At 50.2% G+C, this 16,203-nt stretch overlaps 1 protein-coding gene across 1 annotated transcript in view; it reads left to right on the top strand.

Moving 5' to 3' along the window:
• The first annotated feature begins 15,425 nt into the window (after positions 1-15,425).
• Positions 15,426-16,203, top strand: part of BLK (BLK proto-oncogene, Src family tyrosine kinase) — a 45,242-nt gene continuing 44,464 nt past the window's right edge. Inside the window, exon 1 of the mRNA XM_082307830.1 lies at positions 15,426-15,641. The gene's annotated coding sequence lies outside the window, so the exon portion shown is untranslated. The remainder of the gene's footprint in view (positions 15,642-16,203) is intronic.

Here is a 16,203-nt window from a genome sequence, read left to right as displayed (position 1 = left end):
GCACCACGCTGGCCCTGGATGAACACCTGGAAGAAAAAGCAGATGGTTGGTTTCCAGTTTGAGAAGAAAAAGGGAGCGAGAAGGGAGAGATGGCTCCTGCTGCAGTGGAGGGAGCGAGAGCTTTGAGAGAGGCATGGTGCCAAGGTGCTCCTGGGGAGTGTTACCTTACCTCAGCTATCTGACTGCTTTTGGGGCAGGAACAGACAGGCTCTGGCTTTTAGGGAAGCTCTGGTTACCTACATCTCCAGTTTTAAACTCAAGGGGCCACGAAAGGGTTGGCAAGGAGGCCAGGACACATTCCCACAGCCCTCTGGAGCTGTATCACACAACTAAACGTCCTCCGGAGACAGCAATGGCTGTTGCTGGGGGTCGGAGTGTCTATGCACGCTGTTTTGCTGATTTCCTGGCTGGCAAACCCGCATGTTTCTGCTTGGGCAAAACAGGACCAGATGAAGTAAGACAACCCAAACTTCTCCCAAGAGTTTCAGCCAAAAGGAGAGCTGGGAAAAGTGTGGGTGTTTTTTTTTTTTTGGTTGTTTTTCTTTTTTTTTCTTTTTTCCCCAGTTTTACAGATTTGTGTTTAGGTCTAAGTTTGCTAAAGATGCCGGTCTGCAGCCATAAGATTCAGCTCTCTCCTGTCCAGCAGGCTCAGGGCAGGAGCATAGTCCCCAGCCAAGTGTGAGAGTAACTGTGCAGGGCTTGAGTTCAGATGCCTGCGCTCAGGGAGGCTTGGACTTGTGGTTTCCATCACTGGACACATCCAGTCTGCCTACTGGGAATGGTCCCAGTGGTCCCCTTGAGAACACCCTGGTGGAGGACCAGCACAGAGTCCGGGGAAAACACCTAGCTCCTCCTGCCATGGGCTGTGGACTTGGAGAAGCTGTGCTCACAGCCAAAGCTGGCCCTACCAAACCTGCCTCCGTGGGACCTGGTGGGACAGAGGACTCTAACAACCCCACAAGAGTTAAGCTCAGGCAGCTTCTGCATTCATTTGATGGTAGGATCAGATAAGAGACTTTCTCAAGGTCGTATGCTCATCTATGGCTGAGCTCTTGCCTGCACATTGAACACAAAACAAAATACTTTTTTGCCTGCCTGGTAACATGCCCAGCAAGACCAGCCAGGATGTATGCAGCTTTCTAGCTGGGTGCACTAAACTGCAGCAATACGAGTTACTCAGCCATTCTTTTCCCTGCTATTTGCTCCCACAAAGATGTGTGTAACTCTGAAATCCAGACCATAATTATGCCTCTCGAACCTTTCCAGTAAGAAGATTCAATTTAAAATAAACACCAACAGAGAGCAAGATTTATCCCACAATTGTGCGCAGGCACATGAGCAGAACGAGGAGTTGATAATATACACACAGACAGTCTGGGGGTGGAGAATTAGTCATGTTGCGGTCTTGTTCCTGCTCCTATTTATGTTAATGAGAGTTTTACGGTGAGCAGGAGCACACACAGATACTATATCAGGTTGAAGCCAACGGCTCTCATGCCTGGAGCAGCAACAATTTTCCTTCTTCTGTTGAAAAATAGATTGTATGGAGGGGAAAGCAGAGGGCTGCCCTGTCAGAGAGTCAGGTCCTGAGCCAGCTCTTGCATGGATGCTCTGCAGAGCTGAGGGCATATCGATGAATTTCCCTCGCCTCCAGCTCCAGCCTGCTGAAATCAATAAAAGAAAACACCTAATGACTTTAAATACCTCCCTTCTGAGCTTTTTTCCTGTCCATTGAGATGGAGATTGCTAGGGGTGACCAAAACCAGCAGCCCAACAGAGCCTGATGCAGCTCCACACTGCGCTACTGGATTTGGTAACCCCTTGCAAAGATAGTATTTTTATTGTAAGGCTGACTTTTCTGAATTGTAATTTATTGTAAGGCTCTGACTTTTCAGCTACAAGTCAGAGCCCCCACAAACTCTTTTGTCTTGTGTCTTCAGCATGTGTAAAATCCTCGGGGTGGAAAAGGCCCTCATTATTTGAGCCCTGGGTACCACTCAGTTGGCGTTTATGGCATTGGATGCTGAAAGCATGACAGCAATTTGGAGCATCCCCTTTGCCATGACCCCACTGCTATCTCTCCCTCCCCGTTGCTGCCTCCCAGCAGCTGCAGAGGGATTTGATTTTCCTACCCTAAAAGCGTCATCGATCCAACCCATCCTTCAACTCCTCCCCAGTGCAACACGAAACTTCTCGTTCGGTCTGTAGAGACACCCCCTCAAAAGGCACGTCTGTTCCCCAGGCTGTCCAAACTAAAAAATGACGGAAAGGAGCCGCTTCTAATTTCCTATCAGTATCTTGGACTTGGGTCAAAGACCTGCTGTAGAAAAAGAGATCTGAAAGTGGTAAGCGTGTGAAAAGTGTCTGTGTGCGAGGCTGTAATATAAACCTGTTTGCTGCCTGAGAGCTACCTCATTCCCAGGAACAAACCTGGCCTCTGGCTCAAATCAACAGACTCTCAGTTTCCCCCTAGGCTGGCCTGTGCAAGGGAATTTAAGTGATTAACCCTTGATTTGTCTTCATTATCACGCTTGCCAGACTCAGGGCATTCATGCCATGCCTAATTAGGGATAATAAGAGTTTGGCACCAAAACGGGGTGAGGGTCTGCTCCCACCTCACTAAGACCCTTTGCTCAGGGCTCTCCCTCTTCCCTTGCATGAATCTTATCAGTCCTGAAGGCACAATGACACATCAGGTCACCAAGACAACGAAAAAACCTTTAATTTCTTTGTTGGGTTAGGTTTCCATCAAAAAAGTCAGCTTAACTGACCTACCCTGTGAGCTGTAGTGCAAAGGGATTAGCAGAAGCCCACAACCAGGATGGAGAAATAACAGGACCGTCAAACTGGATTGGGTGTGAAGTCCTACCACACCAAGACTCACAGAGCTGCCAAGCCCTGAGGCTTGGCTTTTGCATGGTTGCAGGTCAGCAATGCAAATCTTGCCCTCTCCCACACCAGACACACCTTGTGAAGCTCATGGGACCTCCTATGCTCTGAGAAACCAGGTCCAGCGGCACAATCTGCCACGACTTCCCACTGCAGCCATTCCTCCAACCCTGAAGCAGACTCATAAGAGCTGTCCCCATCACATACCCTCAGACATCCCTGCCCACGCTTTAGGGCAGGGGATCAGGAGACCCATGTGAACATCCCCTGACAAACCAGGTGTGATGAGGCAAGTACTAGGAGGCACAGGGAGGTGTAAATGGGTGTGAGAAAAGCTTTGCTTTATCATCACTGATGCTGGATAACAATGCATTCAGATGCTGTTCACGGTCAAAAGGGAGATTGCACAAAATGATGCTAAGCACAGCCTTTTACCCCGTGGGAGTTTTACGTGCCTGAGAAGTTTTATACGTCTGTACCTTCCCCATCAGCTCTCTGTACCCTGGTCAGCTTTGAACACGAAGCAGCATTGGTTGGTATGTACTGGACCAGGGCAGCACAGGTACAGCCTGTTAAATTAAGGGCTATAAATAAGGACACACAGTGCTTTGGAAGGTCACACGCTGGGGAGCAAGATGTCTAGAAAAAAGAAAAAAAGAAGGGAGAAACACTCGGGATGGAAATGAGTGGGAAAAAAAGCAGAATAAGTAAAACTATCAGCCAAGGTAGAGGTGGGGGGAGCAAATTATTCTGGTCTCTTCACTATTCCTGGTGGACTTCAGCTTATTATAATATCATTTTTTATAGCAGAGGAGCAGCAAGTAAAAGGCTATTTTACTCTGCTCATCTAGTCCCTGAGAAGAAAAAAGCCTCAGTATGAGATAAAGCCCAGGCCAAGGGAAGTCCTTTTGCAGGACGAAGAAGTGCCCACATGGCGCTTCTGGCATGGGTTAAACAGGGCAGAGGTAATGGTTCAGCCTGTTAATGATCTTCAAAAGGCACTTCAGCCCCTTTTATGCCTCAGTTTCCCTCTCACTGAGTAGGCAGTTCATGCAACCGGCCTTCAGGAATAAAGCTCTCAGGATCTTCAGAGATGTACAGAGATTCACCTCTGGTATCTTCAGGTCTCTCCGTCTCATCTGGGTCCCCATGCTCTGACTATAATCAGTGTAGGGACACCCTCTATCATCCACTAAGTTTGGGATGGGGATCCCCTGACTGTTTGCAAGGCATTTGCTCCAAGGGTTTGCATAGGTGTCACCCTGTGGATCATGCAGACATCCCTTGATCTCCTACGAAATAAAACCCTAGAGTAAGTTGCACCTGCTAACATCACCATTGAGCTCTGTAGGTCCTAGTGAATAAGAAGGACTCTGAAATAGCAGGCTGAAGAAATACCGAGGTGCCCAAGAGGTGGGGGGACAGTGCCCGGTGTGCATACCCCATGCAGGGAGAGCCGTGTTCGCTTTCTTTCTCGGCACAGCAAAAAGACGGGGATGGGGTGGGGATGGCTGACCCCCCTGGAGGTCTGCAGCAGGTTGGCAGCGGGGCAGCGAGGAGAAGATGCCTGTGCAAGGGAGTTGCCATAGCAATGGAGTAAGGGAGGACTCTGGCTGCTGCACGGTGGTGGATGGAGGCTCCAGAGCATCCTCCAGGCAGCGGAGACGCCAGGGCCCCAGGCAGCGGATGAAGGGAGGAGAGATCCTCCCTGGAGCTGGTGGATCCCTTTCAGGGAGGCTGTACATGAATAACTCCTTTCCCCATGTCAAAATGACCTCACTCAGGAGAGGAGCTGCTGTGCTGTGTGGGCTTTGGTGAGCTCACCCTGGGGTCCCCTGCCACAGCCCCCCCAGGCAGCATAGCTGTAGCACAGAGCTCCTACAGCGACTCCCACAGACTAGAGGAGAGCCAGTCTCCCCAGGTTATATTATCCAGCATTTGGATACCCGATCCCTTTCTGTAGCACCTGAAAACTGCTCCTGCAGAAAATTGATCTGGTTCCCCAGTGCCTTCCTTCCCTGTCCCAAAGTGACCTTCAGCCTCCCTCCCCCCAAAAAGAGAAGACTCCAGCAGCCTGAAGATCTGCTCACTCCTGAAGCCAGGACTCCCTCCAGGGCAGAGGCCCCTGCTCAAGTTGGTGCTGTCAGGACCAGACGCTCTCTGCCTGCTCAGGTTTGTTGGGTCTGTCCACGAAAGGCTGGAGGGGTCATGGCAGAGCCCCCAGCCCTCAGTTAGTGCCCAGTGGACCTAGTGTCCATGGAGACCTCCTGGCCACACTCATGTGGGCTGTGAGCTTGGCCTTTCTTCCAGGGGCAAGATGAAGACACTGAAGTGACCAAGCTGGGCATCGTAGGCAGGAGCGCAGGTCCAGGTCTGGTGACTCTTCCCTCAGACCTCCTTGCAGGGCTGCCCATGTTGGCTGTGTCCCTCCACACACACAGAGACACGCCTTCCAACCTAATATATTAAAAAAGCCCAGGGAGGAGCTGAGTTTCTGTCCCTGGGTTGATCCCGAATGCAATGCACACGCAGGGGTTTGGAGAGGTGGTCACAGAGCTGCCCCATGCAGTGAGTGAGACATGGGTACAGCACCTGGCTTAGTGGGATCCTGAGTGCACCTGGATATTCCTGCCCATTTACTGCCACAAACAATCCCCTAGAAGACCTCCCAGACAACTTGGATGCTAAGGTCAGCAGCCAGGAAGCAGCCCATCCTGCTGCTTCAGCCCTTCAGATGTAGACACGGCATTCACAGATACACAGGGGCGAGAGGGTGGTAGTGGGGCTTTCCATTCATGTATGACCTGGAGCAGGGTGAGGGTTCACCCTGGCACATCCTTCTGCCCAAATGACCCCCAGACAGACCCCAAAACAGTGCAATGAAGGGAGGAGGGGAGAGCAGTGGGTGACTGCAGCCAATCTACCGGCCTGACAAGAGGAGCAGAGCAGAAGTGCAGAGATAACAGGGAACCAGTTTGCACTCCCTGCCCTAAGGTATTTCTCCCAGTTGATCTCCAGCATCACTAGTGGAGTCAGAACCTGCTTCAATAAATACATCTGTCCCTGCCCGGCTGCATCTTGTCCCTCCTGCCTCCCCTGCACAAAATCAAGCAGGCTCCTTTCGAGGAAGCAGGACTGAGATTGCTGCCTGCTTCAGATGGACCCTGGCAGCTCCATTTTCAGACCAGCTCAGCTCCCATCAATCAGCGGATTTCCAGCTGCCAGGTGGAAATCCTGCATGAAGATGGGCATTGCCAGATATTTGGCATTCCCGCAAACCAGTCTTCCAGTGAATGGGAAGCATTTACAAACTGGGAAGCTGGAAGGAGCCAATGCTCTCAGCCCATCAGCCAAAACCAGGTATAATTACCCTTAGAGGGAAAAGGATTAAGCAGCAGCAGCAAAGGCAAGTTTACACTCTCTTGGTGAAGGCACCGTGTCCACCCTAGTCATCTTCTGTTAAGGTCTGTTGAGGTGAAGGGAGCCACGGATCGTGGGCAGGGGTTGCTTCTCCATGCACAGGATCCTAGCAGGTTTTGGGACCTAATCCTGGAGGTGGCACGCCTAACCTGTCCCCAGAGATGCCCCTGAAGGACCTGTGATTTGGCAGAGCCACTTCCTTCCCTTATTTTCCCTGCTGCTACTGCAAACACAGCCACGTTTCAGCAAGGAAAGAGCAGATGGAGCAGGCAGGGACCTCTCTGCCCGTGCAACCAGGGTAATGTGAAGGGCTGGGACTCCTTGGGAATGAGCCAGGTCAGGCAGAGAAATGCTCTCTTCCCAGGAGACTGGCAAAGGGAGTTATTTTTCCCTAAATGCAGCATGGCAGGCAGAAGGGTATGTTTTCAGGAAAAAACCCTCTTTCCGGCTTTGCTGGGCTTCATTCTGCCCAGCACTGAGCTCCCCGCCCCCGGCAGTGACAAGCGCCAGGGCCAGCTCCCACTTGAGACCCCGTGGCTCCAAGTTAAAGTGATTGGGGGAGCGGGGTCAGCCCCCCGGCGATCCCCTAATCCCCTTTACATGCTCCCTGTCCCATCCAATTACCCGCCTTGGCGGCTGCCCAAGCCATGATCATACAACCTCCATACTCAGACCTGCCTTCTCTCAATGCTGAGCTGCACTTTGTTATTGAATATTAAGGCAAGCTGGTTGCAAACAGACCCCACACCCTTCCCCCAGAAAGGCTACATTACTCTGAGGCTGCTTATTATTTTTTTTTTTTCTGCAGTGTCTCTGCTACATTTTGCAAACACCTAATGGCTGCGGAGCTATTGCAAGCCCAGAGCCCGGGAGATGCCGGATCCCTCCCATTCTGCTTTATTTTTGTGTTGTACAGATCCCCCCATGAAGAGGTACCACCGCAATGGACATTTGAAAGCGAAGGAGACCTGAGATCCAAATAACAGCAACAGCCCCAGTATGCCGAAATGATGGCTGGCAGAGAGAAAACCCACAGCAGCCAAAACAGGCTTGTTCCCACCGAAAAGTGGGGAGTCCTTAGGATACAGGGGATGAGCAGACAAAGCCGAGATAACATGGCACCAGCCAGATATACATCCTCACTGGAAACAAGGCACTTGGTTTTCATCCATTTTACCCCCCCTCCGCTGAGGTCCCTGATGTAGAAAAGCTCAGAAGGGCAGAGCAGTGCCAAATAATACAGGAAAATAGGGAGGGGTCTCCTTAGCCCTGCGCGGGTGCCCGGTGTGGGAGAGGTGTCCGTCTGCATGGACTAGAGAGGGTGCCGGCTGTACGGTTTGGGTGGTGTGGGTGCAGGGGTGTGCGTCGCACCGGGGTGCGCTGGCTGGGGTTGCACAAATGCTTGTGCTGGGAGGGGTGTGGGCTGATGGTATTATTTTAGCAATTAGCCCCAAGCTGTTATAAAGGCCTCTGTAGAAGTTCTGGGTGATTTTTTTTTTTCCCCTTCAGTGTTAACGTGAGCTGCAAGGGCCAGACCTGAGCAGGTGGAAACCTGCTCTGCTCAGCACACAGTGCCTGCTTCAAAAACCAAAGGTAGCTACGCCCTGCGAGGCCACCACGCTTTATCCCATTATGTCTGCACTGCACAAGCCGACAAACCGTTCCAGGGCTCTTGGAAATCTCGGGTTGGGGGCAAAGGGAGCAACAGGTGATCATCCCGAAACCTGGCCAGACTCTTCCCTGTTACACCTCATCCAGTGCAGAAAAATCCCCCTGAAGGTGGTGAGTACCCCCACACCGCTCCCAGCTGAGACCAAACCCCACAAGCCTTATCGTAAAGGAGGACTCAAACCCTGCCCTGATTTCCAGCCCGTCCCAATCAACGGGGAGCCACCGTGTCGGCCATCTCCAGGAGATTTCGGCAAGGCAGGAGATTGTGGCTGGGGGGGGGGGACACAACGCAAGCCCTCAGCCCCACCACGTTGTAGCCAGCAAGCCAGATCCCAGTGCTGAACTTCATGGTGCATGGGGTCCCCGTCGCCCCCACCCTGATGCTCCCCAGGGGTCTGGTCCTTGATGCTACCCCTTTCCACGGGGCTAGAAAAGCTGGGGAACCCCTCTAGCACCGGGCATCTCTCAGAGAGCTCCCGTTCCAGGTGCAGCGGGGTGTCCCCGGGGTGACTGTGCTCCCCCCCAGCCCCAGCACAGCCAAGCCAACGCGAGCAACAAACTTACCGGGGACCGAGTCAGAGGGAAGACTGCATGGACATCTTGGCTCCCTCCTTCTGCCTCGGGTCTCCAACTTGGTATTTGCAGAGCAGTGTCACCAGTGCCTTCAGGAGACTGTCTCATCCTCCTCTCTGTCTTGCTTCAGAAATCTGTGTGTGTGTGTGTGTTTTTTTTATTTAAGGGACTTTTTTTTTTTTTTCCCAGCGGTTGCGTCAGGCCTGTTGCCTGGAGACAGGCGAGCTATTCCAGTTTGAGCTTTTCAGTCCAGATTTCCTCTCTCTCTTTCATTCATACCACCAAGCCCTGAACCTACCTCCCACCAAGCAATAACCCTGGAGAGACCTGAAAGGGAGGAGCTGCACAGCCTGGGTCCTAAACATCCTCCGACTCCGGCACCCAAACGAGGGAGGAGGGGTAGCGATGCCCTCGCCGTGGGTAACAGGGATGAAGGGGTGCTATCGAGGGCAGGGACCCAAAAGGCTTGCAGGAGATGCCCGGAGGGCTGGTGTATTCCCAAAGGAGCCTGTGGCTCTTCCCGACACGAACCGGGGCTGGTGCCCCCGCGGTTGTTCCCGTTGCATGCCACAGAGAGCTATGAGCTCCAAGGAGCCTGGGGTCCTCTGGCACTCGGGAAAGCTTTGGGATAACGTTTTCCAGATGCCACGGCTTGCCCAGGGGTCAGCGTGCATGTGGAGGGGAGTTTTGCAAGGCTGCATCAGCATCTCCGGGAAGCCCTAGGGTGGGTATCTCCGGGCACTGTGGCTAGTACTCGCTTGCTGGCACCAGCCATCCCTGGACAGAAATCAGCTCAGAAACCAGCCTTTGCCTGTCTTTTGTACGGGGAAAGCGCCTGTTGCTCCCACATCTTCCCCAGTGGGGCTGGAAACCATCTTAACTGCTTCCAAGGAGGGACTGATAGAGGCATATGCCCCAGCTGCTGGCTGAGTCTGGGCCAGAAGCAAAGGCAGGGGACAGAGAGGGTTTTCGTTCCTTCAGCAGGAGCTGAAGGTTAACCCCTTGAAGCCTGGGGACAGCTCTCAAAAGCATCCCACACATCCGTCCCCATGTGCAGCTATTGCACATCTGGTGTCTCAGGCCCACTGGCCGTGTTTGCAAACCTGGTGGTGCAAAGGGTTAACCGCTGGCCATCGACACCTAACCATCCAGGCCCCTTCCCACATTCATCTTTTGTGAGAGAAACCCCCTCACAGCCTCCTTTTTTTTTTTACACCCTTCCCTTCTCCTGCCTAAACTGTCCCTCGTCCCCCCCAGGGGCATCAGGGAGAGATTTACAGCCCTTTCCTGAGTCCAGCATCCCAACAGGGGCCTTACAAACCGCATCACAGGGCTGGGATTTCCCACTTCCCTTCAAATGCCAGCCAGACCAGGGGTGCCCCAGACCCCCCCAGTAATTTGGATGCTGTATCTGTACAGCACCAAGCACAGGGGGAGTGGGTGTCCTGCGAGATGCAGCAATGCAGACTCTGAAGAGTGAAGAACAGCATTTTCACATTTCTGATGCAAATGCAATTTTTTACATTTTTTTTTTTTGCTTTGCCAGCACCCTTTTTTGTCAGATTTCAGATGTGCATATGCAAACTCAGTCTGGTGATCAGCTCTCACTGCACTTCAAGCGGTCACCCGACGGCTTGCACCCACCCTTCCTGGGGCTGCTCATGATGGAGAGGGACGAGGGAGATGGAAGAGCTGTTGCCTTCATGCTAAAAACATCTGACACAGACCTACAGCTGCATTTAAGCTCTTAGCAGCAAACGGGTGGTTCAACATTTCCTGCAACATCTCATCAAAACAAAAACTGGGTCTGTGCCAATGAACCAAACGGTGTCAGGGAATGGGCATGGGCACAGGAGCCTGGTGAAACACAGTCCCTGGTCTGGTTTTGGCAAGGGACAGGCAATCCTGGAACGTGGCTCAGGAATGAGCAAGACCAGGGCCCCTTCCCCACAAACAAGTTGGATGCAATCACCCATATGTGATCGCCAAGAGCATTTAATTGCACGGATGTTGCCAGACAGGGTCAGTTGGTCTCAGGGCCAGAGACCAGATCTAGCATGGGTTAGTTTACTAGCAAAGGTGTTGCTACTGAGGTTGGACATCTATCTCATCTCAGTAACAGACCACACACTGTCACCCGCTCCCTCTTCTGTAAATGTTTATTTTTAATTTAGTCGTGTAATGGATTTCAAATGAGGTGCCATAAGACACCAGTGAAAGGCTGAAGCCAGGTCCCTCAGAAGTCTCTTCATGGGTTTTGAATGTTTTTTGGTCTGAATTTCTCTCATTTAAGTTGTCTTCGCCCAAAAGGCCTGTGGTGGGGAGCTGCTGAAGAGCAGTGACGCTCCCAGTGACGAGGCTCTAACTCCAACCACCTGCAGTGGGCACCTGAGATTAGATGTGATGAGTCAAAATAAACTTGTGCAACACTAACACTGTCCGTACCTATAGCTCAGCTTTTTTTCTTTTGCTCAGATACAGCGAGGCCTTTCTGTTGCACTCAGAGATGCAGAAGCTGCCAGTTCCCGGAGTTACATCCCACAGCATCCCACAGTACCTTTTCCAGAGGACTCCTGAATCCTTGGGAACACTTGGATCCAAGCCTGGGTCCTTTCTGGGATGTGATTTTGCAAAGCCCAAGCTGGGAATTGCCTTCTGTAGTGGTAATTCCTTCCAGACTTTCTTGGGAACCCAAATCTCCTGTGCCAATCTGAGCAACACAAATGCTACGAGGTAAATGTGCCCTATTGCCAACTAAATCTCATCTGGACCCTCTGAGCTGCCTCTGTGTCACCAGAAATGGGCAGAAATGGCCACTCCTCTTCCATAACAGCAGCACTTCAATGCAGCTTGGATTTGAACCATCTGCTTCTTCCCTGGCTCCCGGCTTTGGGAATATCTCCTTGTAGGCATCCTGCCAACAGAGCATGGAGGAGCTGGACCTCCTGACAGGGGAGCGTGGCCATTCTGTGGTTCTACGTGCTGGGAGCATCTTGGAGGAGTATTGATGGTTGCTTCTCAGTTGGTCATCAAATAAATGCTTTTCCCCCAAAGCAAAGTCCCTGGGGCTCAGCCTGCCCAGGCTGGGATGGGGAGAGGAAGATGTGGTGCTCTCAACCATCACCATCCTGTCCCAGCCAGGTGCAGCCTCCACTCCCTGCACATGGACTTGTACAAAGAAAGTTCCCTGACATCTTTGGAGGGCCACCTGGGAGCCAACCACCCTGGAAATGTGGCAGAGGCACCTACAGAGGGCAGCAGGTCTCCAGCTAATGCTGTCTCGTGGTCACCCCAAGGGAACCGGTGCAAACACAGATGATGCGCCGAGGGTTGTGGTCACCTAGCTGCTTATCTCCATAGATCACTGAGGGACCTGGGACTGGCCTTTTTCAGTATTGCTCTGTTGTTTAGTCTGGGTCAGCTTGTTTAAGAGATGTCTTTTCCCAGCTGGGATGGCACAAGGTTTCTGAGCAATACAGGGGAAATAGCCCACTGCAAGGACAAGCCCCTTGCACCCATGCGTTTGGCCCTGCTCTGCTTCTGGATGATGCTGAGCATCCACCCTTCAGCCTGCTGAAATAACATGAGTGCTGGGACTGAGGAATTGCTTTTCCTATGGAAAGGGTTGTTCACCCCTGCCTTCAGGCCCAGCCTGGAGTGTGATGCGGATTATCAGTTACTGGGACGTAGCACGGGGAGGAATTGGGCTCCTGGGAATCTGGAATAATGTAGCAGAAAGTGCTGGGGCTGTTTCAAGATAAAACAGGTTCAAGCAAGAGGGAAGCTGGTCTTTGGACCATATATCCTGCAGGTAGATGGAAGTAGAGTAGTGATGTAGGGATGCAGGGGAAAGATGGTGGTATGTGAAGTGCTTCAAGAACAAGGCAAGGGGCTGTAAATATTTCACCACTATTTGGAACAGTTCTTAACTTTGATCCTCCTCATTCAAATACCATCCCTGTGAGACATTAGGTTTCTTTCTCAATATTTTCAGAGGCTGGTATTTTGTTTTCATTCAAATTTCCAAACCAATGGTGGTGTTGGTCCATCCATCAACCCCTCCCACCAAATAACTTGTAAACTTTCTGGTGAATTCTAGCTGAGTTTGGTAAAGGTGAAGATGTTTCAAAGATGCAAAGAGGCAGCTGAGCAGAGGAATGAGGAGACTAAGTCCGCTAGAGGAAAAGGTGAACAGTGAGCACCACCAGGGTGTTAAACACCAAAGCATCGAGAGGAAATCAGGTTTCATAAGCTTCATCGTCATGGAACATTGTGATGTTTTAGCATTGTGTGTTGCCTTGGGGTATCAGCAATATTTTCTGCACTGGTTTCTCCCAGGTGAGTCAACATCAAAGACAAAAGCAAAGGACAATTGTGCCTGAAGTCCTACTGAAATCATGGTGGGAATTTTCATCCCACCTGTTTTTTCGTAGGTAAGAAGAAATCAATTTGGTGACCCCAGAACTAACTTTGCAAGTGTGTACATTGAGTTAGTGAATTATTACTCTCTCCAACTCCAAAAATTTTCCCAAGCCCTGAAGAACTAGAAATCATTTCCAAAGAAAATCAAAACCTTTTCCAAAGATTTGAAGTGGCTCATCTGTAATGATTTTCCTTTCATAAATCTGCTAATCCAATTAATTGCAGCGACCCATAGTTTGCTGCTGAGATTTAAAATCTAAGGACTTACATGCAGTTTTTTCCACCTGTCTACTTTGCTGGGCAAAGGATTTGAGTTCCACTTTCACCCAAAATACTTGTTGTAAATTATTTTCCAGAACTGCTAGTGAACCCCAAATTCCCTTTCTGATCTTACCTGGCTACCCAGTAAAGCATCTTCACTGAAAAACACAAGAGTGGAGGCATCTTGAGGGGACACCATCTCCCCAAACCTCAGTTAAAAAATTCTGGTTTTACACTCAACTCACTTCCTTAGCTTCCTGAGCCAAGAAGGGAAAAGTAAGGAAAGGCCATCTCAGATATCTGCTATAGGTTGGGTTTGTGCCAGGGGAAGTTTAGGTTGGATATTAGGAAAAACTTCTTCACCGAAAGGGCAGTCAGGCCCTGGCCCAGGCTGCCCAGGGCAGTGGTTGAGTCCCCATCCCTGGAGGGATTTAAAAGACGGGGAGATGTGGTGCTTGAGAACATGGTTTAGTGGTGGGCTTGGCAGTGCTGGGTTAATGATTGGACTCAATGATCTTAAGGGTCTTTTCCAACCTTAACAATTCTATAATTCTGTAATTCTATGATTCTATGAAATGAATGATGAAGAGGCAAGCTGCAGTGTCCCTGTCCTTGTCACCCCCCTCGGTGTCAGAGTCTATTTCTGGTTGCTCCCATGACAAAAGCTGGGTGAAATATCTTGGATTTGTAGCTGATTGATTGTCAGAAAACACAGTTTCACTTCAACCCTTGGTGGCTTGAGAAACTGAGTCTGGACAATAGCTTCAGCTTAGGGCAAAAAATGAAAGATGACTGATTGATTTTGACTTTTTTTTCAGTTTGATTTCTCATGTTCTTGGACAAATTTGACAGAATTTTGCACATTAAAATGAAATAAAAAGTGAAGCGTTGTTGCTTGTGAGATTCTTCTGCTTTGCTGTTTTTTCAGCCTAGTGAATGAACCATAAAATCAAACATTTGCAACGCTCCTGATGACCACTGTTCCAGAGAGATCCATAGTTGGGAGGTTGTCCCCATCCCCCAGACAGCCATCCACAGGAGGCTGTTATCTCAGCCAACGATGCTACCTAAAGCTGCAGGACTGACACCCAAAATTCAACCTTCTCTTACATAAAGTTGTCATCCCTCATCTCAAAAAAGAGTTGATAAACAGCCCATCATTCAACCATCTTCAGGCAAGATCCCTGTCATCCTGTTTGATGAAGCTTTGGCTGACTTGCGTTTCTGCTTGTCTTGATGTGACAGAGGCTCTATCCAAAAACCAGCAGGATCAGCAGGTGACACACATCAGCTTCCTGGCCTTCAGGTGGGTTGGTGGGTCTGAAACCCTGCTGATGAGGGTGGAAACAAGAACGATGGAGCTTCATGGTATCGCATGGTTGGAAACAAAGCTGTGCCCAAAGACCCTTGAAGATAGCAGGCACCGGCATGCACCAGCGTAGCGAGATCTGAGCTGATCCCTGCCCACAACAGCTCCAGGTGGGCACTGGGTGTTCAGCCCAGGCAAAGCTTTTTGCAATACAGCAAGTAGCTAATTGCACAAAACAGAGGGAAGGCAGATCTTACAAGATCTTACATACAAGCGATAAAGAGATATCAGGATGTGCTGTCAGCTGTCTCCCATATCTCTCTTCCCCCCTGTGCCCTAACTAGCATCAGCTGTCTTGTACTCATTGCCGAAAGGCAGCCAGCTCTGAGGAGGAACACAACCACTCTCTTTAGATGAGATTTTAAGCAGAAACAGAACCTCAAATGGAAAGTGAGTAAGATTACAGCACCATAACCTAGATGATTGCAAAAGGGGAAACTGTTCAGACTAGAACCTGTCTGGAGATAAACTCTCCCAAAGGTTAAGTGCATGCAATAAATATCTCCACCACTGCTATTGGTTCAGACTCCTTTTAGCTGTGAATGGGCCAATCTAGAAAACTCAAGGACCCATATTTCTCCTCCCATTTGCAGACCAGTTTTACACCCTGTGGCTCCAGGGGATGACTTTCAACTCACACCAGCCTGAATGAGAGTGATTCAGGGCATCGTTTGCAGTGGGACCGTACTTTTTATAGCCCACCGAGCCTCTGCGGGTAACGGTTCTTTTAAGGTAGACACCGTGCTAACATTAGCGCTAAATGAGCAGTGTGGTTATACTACCAGCCTTTAATTGCTATAAGTGTAACAAACCAGTTCGATTTGTCATTCAGCTGTTGTCGACAGGAAACCACTAACAGCAGTCAACTGACAGCGCCAAGAAGAATTAGGGTTTCTCTTTCTACGTGCTCTAAGGATTAAAACTTATCAAGACGAGCTTATGTTCTTAAGTACGCACTCTGCAAGGGATTTTTTAACTCTGGCGGACAACTAGGATCGAGAAGGATATGATTTAATCTGAACATAGGACTCTCCAGGTAAGTGCAAATGATTTTCCAGCAACTTTGCTTCATTTCTGCTGCCTTTTTATTCCCTGGACCTCCACTGCGTACATCCCCTTAGAGCATTTAAAGATTTGGCCCATCTCTGGTTATTGTCTATGGCCTGGCGGTAATTAAGCCCTTAAAAATTTGGAGTGGGTTATTCAAGGGAATGGGCTGCCACAGGCTGGGGCAGGGTGCATCTCCTTCTTTCTTTCTGGCAGTGTCTCAGTGCTGAAATCGGGTCTCTGAGGTGGGACTGATGCTTTAAGTCAGACGTTGACCCGGCAGGTGTCTCTTGGGCACAGATCAATCTCTTCATCTTAAAAAAAGTAGGTGAAAGCCCTTTAAATAGCAAGGGGTGAATGAGCTTCTTCCAGCTGAATTCCTTGGAGATGAGAGAGAATTTAAGGGAAGGTGGAAGCTTGGATTCTCGGGCTCCAACTCAGCAACTCTTGCTGATTTGAACCCATGGATGCTACGTACAGTGCAGAGAAGGACTGAGACTTTAATTCCCCTTCTGCCAAGAGGCACATTTGGGGCTGAGGATATTTGTTTT

The sequence above is a fragment of the Platalea leucorodia genome, assembly GCF_965183815.1.
Source record: "Platalea leucorodia genome assembly, chromosome: 3".
NCBI classification, from domain to species: domain Eukaryota; kingdom Metazoa; phylum Chordata; class Aves; order Pelecaniformes; family Threskiornithidae; genus Platalea; species Platalea leucorodia.
Note: the sequence above shows the minus strand (reverse complement) of the source record. Positions and strands in the feature narration are given on the sequence as shown.